At 38.7% G+C, this 18195-nt stretch overlaps 1 protein-coding gene across 3 annotated transcripts in view; it reads left to right on the top strand.

Moving 5' to 3' along the window:
* RNLS (renalase, FAD dependent amine oxidase) overlaps nucleotides 1-18195 on the top strand; it is a 273899-nt gene that overhangs the window by 244954 nt on the left and 10750 nt on the right. The gene's annotated exons all lie outside the window — the stretch shown is intronic.

The following is an 18195-nucleotide window of genomic DNA, read 5'->3' as shown; positions in this document are numbered from 1 at the left end:
CAGCACTGTTGGCTATCTAAGCTGTGAAGCCTTTAGAAAAAATGGTGTTATGAGAAATCACAACAGATTTTGTATATTTTAAAGGACTTTCCAAAATCAGAGGAAATGGGAAATTGTAAATTACTTCCTAAAACTGGTCTATGTGTTTACTTTTATCTTCACAAACTAAAGTATACAGTGAAACTTTGGGAGAAATATTTACTTAAACGTGTCATGGTCATTTTAGAAGACTTTACTTTTTCCTTTTAAAAGTATTGGAAAGTCTCAATAGCTAATGTGATAGTTAATTCAATTTTAGGTTGACTTACAGAAGAAGATATGGAAATAATCTTCTTGATATAATTTGAAGCAAGATATATTGCACAGCAAGTCGCTTTGCAATTTGTAAATATTCCTTTATAAAAAACCAGTGGTTTGTGAGTATTTCTTGTGACTTTCTTAAAATAATTGATTAATAAAGCAAAAAGGTGGGTTAAAATCTACTTATTTCTTAAAATTTAATGTGTTGTAGAAATAGATTTGACCTTACTACAAAATGACCTGTTCAAAGTTATGCAATATCACAAAATTTAATTTAAAAATGTTAACACAAATTACATCCAAACCCTAGCAATGATTTTTATTACAATTTGGATATTTTTCTCTTGAAATTATTCCAGTACATTTACAGCTCTATAGTCATGAAATCTACATTGGTTGCAAAGCCTAAATGGGAATAAGTTGTCATTTAACCTTAGATTTTTTTTATTTTCCACTATTCATATACTTTTCATAGTACTTTGAATATCATTTGATAGAACATAGCATTGTTGTTAATGGCAGAGATCTTACGTACATTGTGAAATAGATAGATAAATGAAGATAGATAGCTGATCAATCTCCCACATCACCTTAGACAAAGAAATAATTAATTACAAGTTCAGAGGGTTAATAGCATTTTACTAGTTAGTTGTTTGTTTTGTTTTTTAAGATTTTATTGGGGAATTGGGGGAGGGGAACAGCACTAGGGAATCGGAGGAATGGGAACAGACAAGTTGCTGTCCTTTTGTTCTTCAGTCTAGTTGTGTAGGACGTTGCTTCACTGGCCCATGTTGGTATTATCATTGCACTCTTCCCGGGTGAGGCAGTTGCTTGCCGGCCATTGGACGGCTGCTCACGGAGGCTCATGGCAGCTCACGAAAGCTCACGCCCACTGCCGGCCAGCCCCACTGCAGCCTACACCATCTATGGTGACTCACAGCAGCCCAGGTCCAGGTCGAGCTGTTGTTCACCATCTTAGCTGTAGAGGGTGCAGCGTCACTGGCCCTCATGTGGTATCTGAACCAGGGCCTTGCTGCTCAGAGCTGGTGTCCCAAGCCAACTCTTAACCAATGCACCACTCGGCCGGAATTTTTATTCCCAAGAGGACATTTCTCCAATGCTTTTAAAAGGTCCATCCTAACATTTGAAATCTAACATAAATGCATGCACCTCTCTTCCCTTGCCATCCCAGGATACATATTCTATCTTTGATGAATTCATAAATGTTTGTGTACGAATATGTTCTAATATAGTGCTTAAACTGAAGGGAAGGATGATGTAGAAACATGGACCAAAAAAAAAAAAGGGAAGCAAACAACTGATTCTGACGTTGCCCTCATTTTTTATTAGAGCTACAGCCCCTTTGCAAGGGAAGTCCCATCCATGATATTTCCAGCCTGAGTCCCACCCTATGTTCCCCCTGCTTTCCCCCCACCCCTGCTCCACCCCAATCTTCTATTGTTCACACTCTACGCCCTTTCTTTTCTTCTCTCTCTGATGGACACGTGGTAAAGCCCTTCAAATCCTCATTTTATGAACTGCTAGATAGCCAACAGAACTGGTATCTCCTGTCTCAGGCAGCAGTGGGTGCTGCCTAGAACTCTCAGACTTGACTTTTTATCTCCATTCACTTTATTTCTCTTTTTCTGGGATCCCTATACTACATGCTGGCACCCGTGATTATAGGGTCGGAAGAAGAGGAGAAAAGGACATAAATGATGAGCGCCCAGTGTGGCGGCTTGGAGTTGCCAATTCAAAGATGTGATCTCACTTCATATCGAAAGTAGCCTTAGAGGTGGCTGGTTCTAACCCACTACAGCAATAAGAAAAACAAAGCCTCAAAGACGTAAAATAAAATTCCCTAAGGTCCCATGTCTAGTAGTGACAAAACCAACCTGCCTGCCTCTCACGTTCTTCCCTCCTTTTCACTGCCCCTCTGTTTCCTATTACCACAAGTTTGGTAGCTTAACACAACATAAATTTATTATCTTATAGTTCTGGAGGTCAGGAGTTCAAGACAGGTCTCACTGGACTAAAATCAAAGTGTTGGCAGGGCGGTGTTTCTTTCTGTAGGCTCTAAGAGAGAATCCATTTTCTTGCCTTTTATGTATTCTAGAAGCTGCCCATAGTCCTTGGCTTGAGCCCCCTTCCTTTATCTTCAGAGCCAGCAATAACAGGTCAAGTCTTTTTCATACTGCATCACTCTGAGCTTTTCTCCTGCCTCATTTTTTTCTTTAAGAACCCTTGTGATTACATAGGGGCTCACCTAGATAATCCAGGATAATCTCCCCCATCATTTTATGAGACCATATCTCCCACTCCTCTCATAAAAACTTCTAGGGAGACCATCAGCTCTTGAAAGTTTAAGCCACTCTAAGGAAGTGACTGCTATCTGAAAGAGGTGTGGGAGTATTTCATGTGTGGGCAGTTTCTTGTTTCCATGATGTTGCTCTCCCAAACCCAGGGCTGCCTCATTGGCAGTAGGGGCCTGAAAGATGTTCTTTGTTTACTCATTTGGTTAGTCATTTATTCAATAAGCATATAAAGAATACCTGCAGGGCCGGCCGAGTGGCGCGATGGTTAAGAACTCGCTTGGGATGCCAGAGGGCCCCGGTTCAGATCCCACATATGAGGGCCAGTGACACTGCCCTCTACAGCTAAGATGGTGAACAACAGCTCAACCTGGAGCTGGGCTGCCATGAGTCGCCGGCGACGGCGTGGGCTGCAGTCCCTGTGGCAGTGCCATGGGCTACCGTGTATGGTCAGCAGCCAGCGTGAGCGGCCAGCAGCCAGCGTGAGCGGCCAGCAGCCGCAGTGAGCGGCCGTCCAGAAGCCGGCGACTGATCTGCCTCGCCAGAGAAGAGCGCAATGATGGTGCCAACTTGGGCCAGTGAAGCAACATCCTCCACAACTAGACTGAAGAACAAAAGGACAGCAACTTGTCTGTTCCCCTTTCCCCAATTCCCCAGCACTGTTCCCATCCCCCCAATTCCCCAATAAAAATCTTTAAAAAAAAAAAAAAAAAAAGAATACCTGCAACATGGCTAGTCCTCTTCTCATAGAATCCTAGAAGTTAATATATGCCCAAGGCCTTCTCCTAAGACACTAAATTGAATTTTCTGTCTTGAGTAAGATAACAGTGCATTCTGGTGGGTGCTGCTCTTACAGGAGGAAAGAGGCAGATGAAGAAAGAAGGCATGTTTGAAAGACTTGGGAGCAGCTCGGTGCCTCCCATTTGGGGTTTGAGTAAAAGACTTGAGTAGGTGGCTCACACAAACATAGCAAAGCAATGGCCGATTTTCCATGGTTCTTGGTTCCTCCCTTTAACAGCTATTTGCCCTCCATAATTTAAATGTTCATCCAGTTAAGATAACTTGACGCCTAGGCTGTGATACATTGAATTAGGGTTTCTGTAACAAGTATGATCTATTCATCCTTTCAGCCCAGAGTAATAACTGAAAATGCCTTTCCATGTACCTTGACAGGGGACATTTCATCAGTTTGATAACCCTAATACTCTCAACCACTAGTATTTGCTGTGCTTTCCTTTGTTTCAGGATCTATCATGATGCCTTTTTCAAACTATAGTAAATGTCTGAGTTGCTTGGGACTTTAACTCTAATTCTCCCCCATCAGTGACACTTCATTTTATTTAACATAACTAATGGGTTACTTTATTTTCTAAAATGTATCAAATGTGTTTTGAAATACCAAGGAGATCAAGAGAGGAATTTTGGAGGACAGGAAAGGGGTGAGGGAGGTGGTGAATGAATACATTGGGATCTTTGGTAAAATAAATGGATTTGGACTAGCATATTAAGCTTTTGAGGTAGAATTAGAAAACAGTTATCTTTTATAGGTACATTTCTTCATTTAGTCTTTTACCCTGAGACTGTACTTTCTCTTTCCCCAATGACAGTCCTTTTATATTTTTTAAGGAGGATCATAAGCTCCTTATGAATTCAATAAAAGCTATGAACATGAAGGTTCTCATTACTTCAAAATACACAAGTACACATAAACACAAAATGGCATACAATTATGAGAACTTATAAGCAATCTATAGTCTCCCCGTGTACCCAGCATTGAGAACACCTGCTATAAAATGTCATACTAATATCACCTCAATAAATCAAGAGCCTTTCATGGCCCAATCTTGTGTTGCAAAGAATTACAATTCACCAACCAAAAGGAATATAAAATAACTCAAATCTTTACTAGTATCTTTTAGGATATTAACAGTACTTTTTGAAGTCTCTGTCCTCATGCCCTATATAGCCGACTCTGCAAGCTCTCTCAAATCTCTTTGCACCCTAAACACTTAATTCCTTACACAGTTTTCTCAGACAGTCAGCTATGTGGGCTTATCTCTTTTTCTGCCTTTCCTCTCTTTAGTTTCCCATTCCCATTCTTCACTTTTTGACTCTAGCCTTTTATTTTTTCTTCTTAGGCTACTAAACCCATGCCCTTTTCAGTGCAAATTCCCCATTTTGCCTTCCTCCTGTCTTCCCCTTCCGATTACCTCAATTGGCATAGTACTGCCAGGAGTCAAGGGGAATAAAAGAGAAAAAGAGGAAACGTGCAACAGCTGAAGGCCAGAATTTTCCTTTAGAGGCTTTTGTTTGGTGGGAGGGAGAGGAATACACAGAGAAGACCCTGAGACCACCCATATACTTACATTATTCCCTCAGCAGAGTAATTTCTGCTGTGCACTTCTGTCTGATTTCAGCATTGGGAGGTCAGGTGGTGATGGCTATTTTTATTTTCTTTCTCTTATGCATTTGCTATTGTATTTCCCTCATTTTCTTCTTGTAGGTGGGTAGGAACTAGGAAGCAGTGGCTTATAGATTATAGGAATATACCAAAATTATAAATCCAAAAGACTGTCCCTTTCAAAGTTGTCAGTCCCTTGATAAAGCTACACCCTTCTTTCAGCAAGCTGGGGCATCTCTTTCAGAGCCAGACATGCATTCTTCAGAGTGTCATCATTTGGATCGTGAAATTTGAAACTTGAATTTGATGTTTAAGAAACAAAGTCATTTGGACATAAATCTTTTTAATAGATGGTCAATCTTGACAATTTTCTTAAATATTTTTATAGATGTAGCTAAAGAAATATAGCTGTTTGTATTTGTCTCTTTTAATGTGGCTAGTAGGCTGAATCTAAAAGCAGTTTAAAGCTGGTAACCATAAAAGACATTGGCATCATTATGGATTTAAACATATGGCCTTTTAGGATAAGTACTTTGAAAGACTACAATCACTTCTGTTTATGAGTTAAAGTACATTAGGTATGTTGTTTAATAGTTTATTTCTAAAATAAAATTATGCTTTTTTTTGGTCATTCTGTCATAAACCCTGTGACTTTACTCCCATATTTGTGCTTATAATTTCCAAATTTTTAATAATGTGCTGTGATTATGATCTTGGATGTTAGAGTCAGACAGACGTTGGCTCTCCATGTGCCTTTGAGCAGGCTAGAGGACAGCGCTAAGCCTCAGGGGCCCTATCTGTAACTGGTAACAGCTGAACCTACCTCATAGGGTTAGTGATTCAAATGAAATGAGAGAATGCAGTGGAAAACATTTACCACAGACACTAGTACAAAGCAAGTTCAATAAATATTACTAAATAGTTGTAGCAAGAGGCGGGTAAGAGGTGGAGTAAGAAGGTGCGTCCATGGTCATGTCTTAGTAGTTTAGCTCTGTGTCCCTTGCTCCCTTTTATTAATTATCTCTCTTGATGACCACATGCTGTCTCACTTTTTATTTTTTCTTACTCTCTTCTGTTTTCTGAGTTTCTTTTCTCTCTGTTTCTTATATGCAGATAGTTCTGGACAGGAATGTTTCAGAAGGACTAATTCAACGCCAGAAGTTATGACACTTAGTCATACCATAGGGACTGTTGAATAATATCAGAACAAAGTGAGATAAAAGTGGTGGATTCCTGTGGACGCTTCTCAACTGTTTTTTTTTTTTTTAAGCGTATAGATTTTTCAGCTTCTTGCCATTCATTCCTAAACTAACTGGCACATTTTCCAGTGTTTGGTCACTTAACACTTTTATGCCATGAGTCAACATTTCCTGGCGTGAATTATGGCCGCGAGTGTGCTTGCCTATGTGCCATAAGTTTACATTAACTTACGGAGAGCCAAAAACAGGCCTTTTGGGATCAGTGGTCTATGTGGCATGACCCAATCCATCACTAGCAGGAAATCCCACAGGTGTCAGTCCTGAGTAATCTATTGAGTAATCTCTCACCTCTTTGTCACTGGCACATAATTAACCAGTTGCTTCAGCTTATTATGAGGTAGCTATGTATATGTGAGATCATCAGCTGAGAAATTCCAATCATTGAATTAGGGATGTACAGTCACAGTTTAATTGAAGTGTAATGGGTAGATATTTCCTCCTTTCACAAAATCCCATATTATGTGAGCTATTAAATGTTTTAACACTTGTAAGTTTAATTAAATAATTTTTCTCAAGTACTCATGGGACTTACCCTGTCACGCAGTCAGTATGACACTAGATCAGAAGAATGAATTATTTTGAACAGCATTACTTTATAGAAAACTTTAAAAAGGGGTCTGTGTCATTTTTCCTGGACAAATGTTACACGTATTCATCTGCACCCAATATTACTAGTTAAAACAGGATGATGGATGTTCTTGTCTGGACACGGGCACCCTAAGAGAATGAGGCCCTATTCTAACACTGACACATAAAGGATAAGTCTACTTGGTCTATTTGGAGTAGAGATCAGTATTATGCTATCCAAAAAAAGTTCAGTTGACAAAAGCTATTTCTACCCACATTAGAAATTAATAATATATACTCTTCTTTTCATTGAACACACATGGATTGAGCTCCTACTCTGTGCCAGACATTGTACTGGATTCTAAAGACCCAAAGATACCTCTCTTCTTTCAGGGAGCTTCCCGTATAATCAGCAAGGCCCACCAATAAACAGATAATCATGATATGGTGCAGTCTGCTACGAGAAAGGTACGCACTATGTACTGTGTGAACATGGAGCAGATTTCAGGAGAAAGCAGTAACAAATAGCTTCCTAAAAGAAGATGTCGCTTGAGCTAAATCCTACAAGTCAGGCTGGCAAAGGGAATGCTGTTAGAACGATGTTCCAACAACACGTGTACTTTCCCAGAGGCAGGAGAATGCAAGGGGCTCTCGTTCTTTTTCATTTTGGTCTTTGCTATCATCTGTTCTAGCACTTCAATAAACCACGACAGTCCACATCATTTTTTAGAGAGTGTATATTCTCTCTCTCTCTCTCTCTCTCTCTCTCTCTCTCTCTCTCTCTCTCTCTCTCTCTCAAAAATTCCATTCATTAATCCTCTACTCTGTGTAGTTCACTAGGTTTTCTTTGTAACTCGCTTTATCCTCCAACCACCCTATGGAGTTTATATTCTTTCCCCATTGCATAGGTGAGAAAGCTGGGAATTAGAGAGCTCAGAACCTTGCATGAGGTTCTTCTGGCAGGAAGTGGCAAAACTGGAATTCAAACACAGGCCTATTTAAAAGCTCTTGCTTTTAAACACCTCATTCGACTGCAGCTAATTGTTTGAATTCTGGCTTTCCCCCAATTATGACACATTCTTATACTATCATTCTTTTGCTGCTGTCAGCTATAAATAATGATAATAGTTAACATTATACTCTAACTTTAGAAGCACTTTTATACTTATTTTCATTTCATCCTCAAAACAATTCTCACAAAGAAAGAAGTAAATGTCTTAAATGAGGAAACTGAGGCTCATGTTGAATGTTTTACCTAATGATACAACTAGTAAGAAGCACAATAGAAATTGGGACATGTCACTGTAGGTTCAAAGGTCCATATTTTACACAGTAGACAGAAATGAACTAAACATGGATCATAGACCTAATATAAAATCTTAAACTATTGGGTCGGAAAAGTCATGACACCTTTTTGCATAGAAAAAATATGCCATGACTTTTCTGATGACCTAATATAAAATCTCTAGATGAAAACACAGGAGAAAACCTTTATGATCTTGGGTTTGGCAAACATTTCTTAGATAGGACACAAAAAGCACAAGCCAGAAAATAATAAATTGATAAATTGGCCTTGTTCAAAATTAAGACACTGTTAAGAAAATGAAAAAACAAGACACAGCTTGGAGAAAACGTTTGCAAAAACATATATTTGATAAAGGACTAGTATCCAAACTATAAAAAAACAATTCTCACAAATCAGTAATAAGAAAACAAATGTCCCTGGCCGGCCGAGTGGCTCAGTTGGTTAAGAGCGCAAACGCTGAGCAACAGGGTCGCCGATTCAATTTCCACATGGGCCAGTGAGCTGCGCCTGAGCTGAGCTGCCACGGAGCTACCAACACGTGGCAGGATGGCTCAGCTGGTGAGAGCATGTGCTCACAACAACAAGGTTGCCAGTTCAACTCCCACATGGGATGGTGGGCTACGCCCACCCCCACCTGCAACTAAGATTGAACACAGCACCTTGAGCTGAGTGGCTATAAGCTGCCAATGGGCAGCCAGATGGCAACTGGCCTTGGAGCTGAGCTAGCTGTGCCCACCACAACTAAGATTAAAGGGCAACAACTTGGCTGTTCCCCTTCCCCAATTCCCCAATAAAATCTTTAAAAAAAAAAAAAAGAGAGAGAAGAAAACAAATGGCCCAGTTATGTTTAAATGGGCAAAATGGAAGGAGCACTTTACAAAAAGAGGTGTGAATTTAACCATGGAGTTATAACAGTTCTACAAGGAACACTGGAAATAATCTGAATATTCATTATCTGGTAAATGGACAAACTATTATTCAAAACATTGTGGAAATTAAAGACTTAAATAAATGAAAAGACATCACATGTTCATGGATTGGAATATTTGATATGTTTAAGATGGCAATATTATCCAAAGTAATATGTAAATATATTTGTCTCTATTAAAACCCCAATGGCCTTTGCAAAAATAGAGAAGCTTATCTAAAAAATTCATATGTAGTTGCAAGGGACCCTGAGTAGCCAAAGTAATATTGAAAAAGATGAAATTGGATAACTCAGACCTTTTGATTTTCAAGTTTACTACAAAGCTACCATAATCAAAACACTGAGTCAATGAAATAAAAATAGGTATATAGATCAATGAAACAAATCAAGAGTCCAGAAATAGGTGATTTCTGGTCAAGATGGCAGAGTAGGTAAAAGCTGTGTTTACCTCCTCTCATGACTACATCAAAATTACAACTAAACTACAGAACAACCATCATTGAGAGTTGCCTGAAGTCCAGATGAACCAAAATACTACCTCTGAGGAAATACAGAAGAAGCCACCTCGAGACTGGTAGGAGGGATGGAGATGCAGAACGGGCTGGTCCCACACCCATGTGTGACCATTAAGAACTGGGAGGGAGATCTCAGCTGCAGAGGTCCTCCTGGAGGAGCAAGAAGTCCCAGCCCCACACCAGGCTCCCTAGACCAGGATTTCACTCTTGGGTGGAGAGGTCCCTATAACTTCTGGTTGTGAAAACCAGTGGAGACTGTGGTTGAGTGAGACAGAGGGCAAATGGACTCCCAGGTGATCCTCTTCAAGGGCCAGACTTACTAGCTGATGGACTCACTCACTGTGAGCTCCAGCACTGGGACAACAGCTCAAAAGACATCAGGGGCATATGGGGAGGGACTGAATTGTCTGGCTCCAGGTAGAGGGCTAGAAGGGCAGCTTTCTCTCAGACAGAGGTGTTGGTACAATCCATTGTTTTTTTGTTTAGCCCTCCCCACTCCTGGCATGCAGACATGGATGCCACCATATTTGAGTCTCCATCAACAAGGCTAATGCTGTTCATTAGCCCCGCCCTGGTGATTCCCTGAGACCCTGCTGCACCCAACTTTTGGGCACCCCTAAACCACTTCCAGTGTCTTCTCCACCCAAATGGCTCATCTTGGGTCATGCTAAGGACTTTCCTAAAATCTCTCAAAGGCTCACAAAACCCAAACAAGCAGCAACTGCCTTTGGTGTGTCTCCTACCTCTGACTGAGCAGCCCCAAGCCTGGCACTAGTGGCAGCTAGCCTCAATTTGTGTTTTAGCTTCTCAAGACACCGCAAAACCCAGCACAGGTAGAGCATCTATGGATTGTTTTGTGGCTCATACCATGTGGCCCTTAGCAGGGCATAGGCTGTGGCTAAACTTGGCCTGCGGCAGGGCCTTTCTCAGGATGCCCCAGGACAGAGCCAAAACATCACCTTTCTGCCTCCAAGGACAACACACACAAAGGAAGACTGGGCAGGCACTAGAGACCTACTAAAGTAAATCCTGCTCTGTAGGGTAAGCCCCTGCATCACAGCTCCACCTCTGTAGTCATGGCCGGTCCTTACAACCAATCAGCCTGAGGGTCAATCCCTCTCATTGACATGCAAATAGCAACCAAGGCTCAACTACAGCAGGAGGGCACACACAACCCACACAAGGGACACATCTGGAGTATCCAGCTCTGGTGACCAGGGAGACTGTGCTACTGGGCCCCACAACACACCTACTACATAAAGCCATTATACAAAGACTAGGAGACATAGCAGCCCTACTTAATACATAGAAACAAGCACAGGATGGCAGCCAAAATAGGGAGACAAAGAAACATGTCCCAAATAAAAGAGCAGAACTCCAGAGAAAGAACTAAACAAAATGGAGATAAGTAATCTATCAGACACAGAGTTCAAAACACTGGTTATAAGGATGCTCAATGATCTCAGGGAAAAATTCAACAAAGAAATAAGAAACATAAAATAGAAATAGAAAACATTAAAAAAAGTCAGAAATAAAGACTACAGTAACTGAAATGAAGAATACATTACAAGGAATCAACAGATTAGATGAAGCAGAAGACAAAATCAGGGATTTAGAAGATAAGGTAGCAGAAAACACCCAATCAAAACAGAAAAAAAAATGAGGATAATTTAAGGGGGCCTCTGGAACCACATCAAGCATACCAATGTTTGCATTATAAGGGTACCAGAAGGGGAAGAGGAAGAGCAAGAAATTAAAAACCTACACGAAGAGATAATGATGGAAAACTTCCCTAACCTGGCAAAGGAAATAGACATACAAGCCCAAGAAGCACAAAGATCCCAAACGAGATGAACCCAAGGAAGCCCACACCAAAACACATCATAATTAAAAGGCCAAAGTTTAAAGACAAAGAAATAATTTTAAGGGCAGCAAGAGAAAAGCAGTTAGTTACCTACAAGAAAGCTCCCATAAGACTGGCAGCTGATTTCTCAACAGAAACTTTGCAGACCAGAAGGGATTAGCATGAAATATTCAAAGTGATGTAAAGCAAGGACCTACAACCAAGATTACTCTATCCAGCAAAACTATCATTTAGAATCAAAGGACAGATAAAGAGCTTCCCAGACAAGAAAAAGCTAAAGGAGTTCATCACCACCAAACCAGTATTATAAGGAATCTTGGAGGGGCTTCTTTAAGACAAAAAGGAAACAAGAAAGATAAAAAGTATGAATAAAATGGCAATAACTACATATCTATCAACAATTAGTTTCAATGTAAGTAGCTTAAATGCTCTAATCAAAAGACAGAGTGGCTAAAGGGGTAAGGAGAGCAGCCCCTGACACATGTTGCCTAGAAGGGACTCACTTCAGATTGAAAGACATGCGAGACTGAAACTAAAGGGATGGAAAAAGATATCTCATGAAAATGAAAACAAAAAAACAGCTGGAGTAGCAATATTTATGCCAGACAAAATATACTTTAAAACAAAGGCTATAACAAGAGACAATGAAGGACCCAGTATTCGGATAAATACCCAGAATTCGGATAGTGGGTATTTATCCCAATTCTGGGTATTTATCCAAAAACATAGGAGTAAAGCTTCACAATCTTGTCTTTGGCAATGATTTCTTAGATATAACACCAAAAGCATAAGCAACGAGATAAAAAAGTAGATATTTTGGACTTCATCAAAATTCAAAACTTTTGTGCATCAAAGTATTATCAAGAAACAGTTTGGCAAGAAAGTAAAAAGACAACCCATAGAATGGGAGAAAATATTTGTAACGCACTTTTCTGAAAAGTTTCAACTATCTAGAATATATTTAAAAAGACTTACACCTCAATAGCAAAAAAACCACAATCCAATTATTAAAATGGGCAAAGGACTTGAATAGATATTTCTCCAAAGAAGAAATACAAATGGTCAACAAACACATGAAAAGATGCCCAATGTCATTAGGCATTAGGGAAATACAAATTAATAACACAATGCAATACCATTTCACACCCTTTAAAATGATTATAGTTTTTAAAAACGGGGAACAAAAAGAACAAGTGCTGGTGAGAGAAACTAGAATTCTTATGCCTTGCTGGTGGGAATATAAGATGGTTCAAACAATAAGGTAAACAGTTTGGCAATTCCTCAGTAAGTTATACATAGACTTACAATATGACTAAGCTATTCCACTCCTAGGTAAAAACCAAAAGCATTGAAAACATGTGATCAAGAAAAATGTGTACGCAAATGTTCATAACAGCACTATTCACAATAGCCAAAGGTGAAAACAGCCCAAATGTTCATCAACTGATGAATGGACAAACAAAATCTGGTATACACATAAGACAGACTATCATTCAGTCATAAAAACCAATGAATTGTACCAGTTTTTAAAAATCAGTCATTATATTGGAAATATGTGTTTAATATATTTCTAATAAGAAGAGCTATGGGAAATATATATAGAAATGCACATACTAAATACTTGAAGGACAAAAAGAAAGCAATGAAATACTGATATATGCTACGACATGGACAAACCTTGAAAAGATTATGCTAAGTGAAAGAAACCAGAAACAAAGGCCACATCTTGAATGATTCCATTATATGAAATATCCAGAATATGCAAATTTGTGGAGGCAGAAAACAGATAAGCGTCTGCCAGTGGCTATTACTAATGGAAAATTTTATGTTATGTGTATTTTACAGTGCACAAAATAGAAGAAATGTGGATGGAATAAAAAGGCTGCACTTCATTGGTCATTAGGGAAATGTAAATTAAAACTACAGTGCAATACCATAACATACCTACCAGAATGGCTCAAATAAAAACCCTGAAGACCAAATGCTGGCAAGGACGTATAGCAACTGAAATTCTCCCATATCACTGTGACAATGCAAAATAGAGCAGCCCCTTTGGAAAACAGTCTCATAGTTTCTTACAAAGTTAAATGACCCAGCAACCCCACCCTTAGGGATTTACTCAAGAAAAATAAAGACATACATCTACATAAAAACCTATTTGCAAATGTTCATAGCAGCTTTATTAATAATTGCCAAAAACTGGAAATATCTTGAATATTCATCACCCGGTAAATGAATCAACTGTTGTACATCCATAAATAAAAACTTTTCAGTAATAAAATGGAAAAAACTACTCATATCTGCAATAGCATGAATGAATCTCAGAAGCATTATCTAACTGAAAGAAGCCAGACTCAAAGGCTACATATTGTATTGTTCTACTTGTATGGCTTTCTGGAATAGACAAAATTATCGGGACAGAGAACTGATCAGTGGATGTCAGGAGCTGTGATTGGGAGAAGAAAATTAATTACAAAGGGAGCAAAGAGAAATTTGGGGGGTGGGGTGGGGATGTGATGGAAATGTTCTCCATATTGTTTATAGTGGTAGTTAACACAACTGTGTACATTGTCAAAATTTATGGAGCAGTACACATAAAAAAGAGTGAATTTTACTCTATATAAATTATACCACAGTTAAGCTGACTTTTAAAACCACTTGTTTTTTTTTATCCTCCACTGTTGTCTCTCTGAAGAGCACAACCATTGAATCTGTTATATTCAGACTGTTAAAAGTAGAGAGAAGGTTACTTCTAGACCCGAAGATCAAAATGGTTGCAATCTTTCTGCCATGATTGCACAGCCCAAACAAAAAGCTGTTGGGTCCATTCAGCACGAATGAGAACCAGAAAGAAATGAGGGCCATGCTTCTGGGTCAACAAGAAGGAAAAAGAAATGGGAGGAGGGATGAAGATTGAATTAGTGGGGAATTAAGCAGCTAGTAATTTAAATGGGAGAGGAGTGATTCGGCTCAGTTGAGTAGGAAAGATGATTTTAGGTTTATATCTAGACCCACAATCAAAAGCATTTTTGGCCCTCTGCATCCCTCCCAGGATCCCAAGCAGTTATATCCTTTGAGAAACTGTGGCGCAACATGTACATTTAGATGGAAACAAAAGAATTCCAGTTGTTAAATCACCTTATGGCTAGGAACTGGTTTTTGTAACCCCACACCTTACACAATGCTCCGCATCCACTAGAACCACAACAGACATTTGAAGAGTTAGTGAATGTACTAAAATTTGCTGAAGGACAGAACAATTTTCTATTAAATTAAAACCTCTAAAGGGAAATGTAATATAACTATTGTTTTGTCAATTATTACTGCATCAGTACTAGAGGAAACAGCATCTCATTCTTTATTGTGTGCTTGTTCTGAACAAATCCTCATCAAAATAGATTGCTCCAGTGTTTCCAGGACTTTAAAAGATAGACTAGATCTAAATGGACTCAATGTAGACCTCAGCAATTGAATATACAATTTCAGCAAACTATGTTTTTTGCAGTTCAAGCTCACTAAAGCTGCTACATGGATCATATAATTGATTTGTGGCACATTCTGCCTGCATCTACCCAGTGGTTTATTCAAATAGAAGAGATAAATACCAATAAAGTGAAAAGCTCCACTGAGAACTGACCAAACCACATCGCTTTCTTTACATCTATGGTATTGCAACCAATAGTAGTTTTATAGCAGCTCTTTGTAGTACCAGATACAGAGCTCTGTAGCCAGGAATCCACAGTACAAACAAACCTTTCCCTAAAGCACAACAAAGAAATGAGTTTATAAAATCACCATTAAACATAATAGAACACTAGAGAGATGAGTAGAACAGAGGCAACATGAGATGATGAATGTAACACATAAGAACCAATTAAAAATTATCATCTCTGCAGAAAAGCACCCATGTGTTGATAAAGCTTTTTATGAATATTAACTACTGTAACATAATATAAGCCTGAGAGTCTCAAACACCAGTGGCCAAAAGAGGTACAATATTTTTTAAGGAAATATACCTAAAAATAGATTAAATGGTATAATGAACACCCCCAATTTATCGTTATTATCCCAGTTCTGAGCATAATTTATCTTCTTCAGTAATATGCCATGTATAGTTAAGAAATAATCCTTATTATCACTTTTCCTAACAGTATAACAAATATATTCCATATGTATACGATTCCTGGCTGTGCCACAAAAGTCTGAGCATAGAGAATTGACTATTCTAAGAAAGGATTTTAAAAAGACATAGATATCATGATTACCTAGGTCACCCAGAAAAATTGGTTTCTTTTCTCTCTGACAGCTATAGCTTTTAAGATTATATTTACCATCTCCCAGAGAAAAATTTATTTTATTTATTATTTAGACTTTTTTTCTGTACAGATTTACTGCAACTTAGCCATAAACTATGGAAATAGTTTGATAGTCTCCACCATTTGAAATAAAGGCAAACATCTGTATATTCTACCATACACACACTCACACATACACACTTGTCTAGTTATGTTTTACACACTTTTCAAGGTATTCTTTACAATGGCATTTTATGTGATGAGGGTAAATTATTTGAGTAAGAAACCATATTTACTTCCTACTTGAGATTCAGGCTGGTTCAAATATTCCTGATGCCTTTGCCTGGAGTCTACAAAAGGTGAGCTACTGGCAGAGAATTCAGCTTTCTAGGAGTGATGACACAAGTGTCAGAGCAAGAGTCTTGGGCACCAGAATACCTAGTTGTCTCCTGGATAGCGCGACTGCTCAAGAACTGGGTTAGAATGGTGAGAAGTGTCACATATGATAAAATAGAAGGAGGCTAATAGCAGGGCAATTCAGAAAGAAAAAGGAAAATTTAGAGACTGAGAAACCAAAGAAAATCATTTTCATAGAGAAAATAAAATTCCACTACGTTTAAAGACCATTTGATAACTGAGAATTTAAAACTTTCAAAAGTTTGAATTAGTTTTTCAGTTGTTGTTGGGTTTTGGCCAGTGTGCATACATTTATTCAACATTAACCATGTATAATGGAGTAATAGATCCTGGGAATACAAAAATGGGTGATACACGGCCCTCACAGCTTGCTCAAAAAGGCTTTTAAACATAAAATATCCCTTACCAGATTGCAATTTGATGAGTTAAGTGTAGAGGAATCAGCAACATTTTATTGCATTTTCATCAAACCCCAGAGGGACTTTTAAAAAATATGAGAAAGGAACAGAAACATTACATTTTTAATTTGGCCAATAGAAAATATTTGTACTCTTAAAAAAATCTATATTCAACTTTCATTTCCCAGATCTTCCTTTCCTATATAATGGAGATTTGCTTAGGGGTTGATGGTATTTTTCACTATTGACCCAATAGTGAAGTACCCTCCTTTTTCAAAGTGCCTGGACTTTCCCCCCATGTATAAATATGTAAACAGGCATTTTCATTGACATCAGCATAAGTTCTGGTCTCTCCTTCATATATTTACATTTCTCCCGTTTTTGTACACAGGCATATGATAGATGCTTATGACCAATGCCTTGGGAATATGGTAAGAGGGAGATGCATACAGAGAATCAATATAAACTACATTTACCTTCTCGGTGCCTGCAATTTGAAAGTGGGTGTTTAGCCCATATTTAATCTTTTCCCCAAAGTCCCTATTTTTCATCACACCTTTGGTGGTTAATACCTGAATATTTAGCCACACATGAACAAACAAAATTTGTTTACCCAGATTCTGGTTCTGTCTAAATTAGTATTTGCATAGAAGAGAGGTTGTGCAAGTTTCTGAGAAATAAGTTTTACACAAGATTTTATCCTATTTTTTAAAAGTACTCATCCACTCATCACGTGCAAGCTAAGGTTTGTCCATTGTCACCTGAGATTACTGATGGTTTTCCAATGCCAACCTTTGCTGCCCCTGCCCGCACCCCATCTTTATGGAGAAATTCCTCAGGCTGACAGACTCTGCTCTGAGTCACATCAAGTGCCTTGCCCCCGTGCAGTGATTTCAAGCATTTTTATTTCATGGACCAGTAAATTACCTCTAAATGTTTTGGGAACCTATATAATATTGCCAACTTTTTATTCTGCAGTTAAGAATTTAAAAAGCAAAAATACAGCTCTAAGAATTTAATGAAAAGAATCACCCCCCAGCATAATAAAGATATAACTCATAACAAATTTATATATAGAATACATCTAGCTCTATTTTAAAAAGCTCATAATTCTCCTTATTTTTTCTCTTCTTGCCATAGAGTGACTTTTGGGAACCACTTCCTTTGAGCTTTGCATAGGGGCTATAAAAGAATAAGTTAACCAAATATTCAATTTCTGCTGTTTATGTTCCATGGCGTGGGTTCAGGTTTACGCTGGCAGCAGAATAGAGGAAGTGAGGAAATGTATGCATCAGCTCTAGACCATCGCAGCCTGCCTAGCTGCTCATACCACCAGTGTGGTCAGTACCTCACATGCACAATGGGCTGTGGAAATGCCAGTGCAAGGAGATTATTACTTAGAGTTTGCTCCAATCAAGTTAGTGAGCAACTAGGAGACAATAAGATTTCCCTGGAATCCAGCTCCAATTTAAGGAAGGAGTCACCCTCAGACATTGAAATTGATGAAAAAAAGAAAAGGAAAAATGATGCAGTATGAGTATCAAAAGCATAAGTGATGGCTTAACCATTTCCATCTGCTGTCAGGACTCAGGCATACCCAAGGATAATTAAAGGGACCTTCGGGAGTGTAGTG

This window comes from Hipposideros armiger, unplaced genomic scaffold, assembly GCF_001890085.2.
Source record: "Hipposideros armiger isolate ML-2016 unplaced genomic scaffold, ASM189008v1 scaffold_161, whole genome shotgun sequence".
NCBI classification, from domain to species: Eukaryota; Metazoa; Chordata; class Mammalia; order Chiroptera; family Hipposideridae; genus Hipposideros; species Hipposideros armiger.
This window is presented reverse-complemented; position numbering and strand designations above follow the sequence as displayed.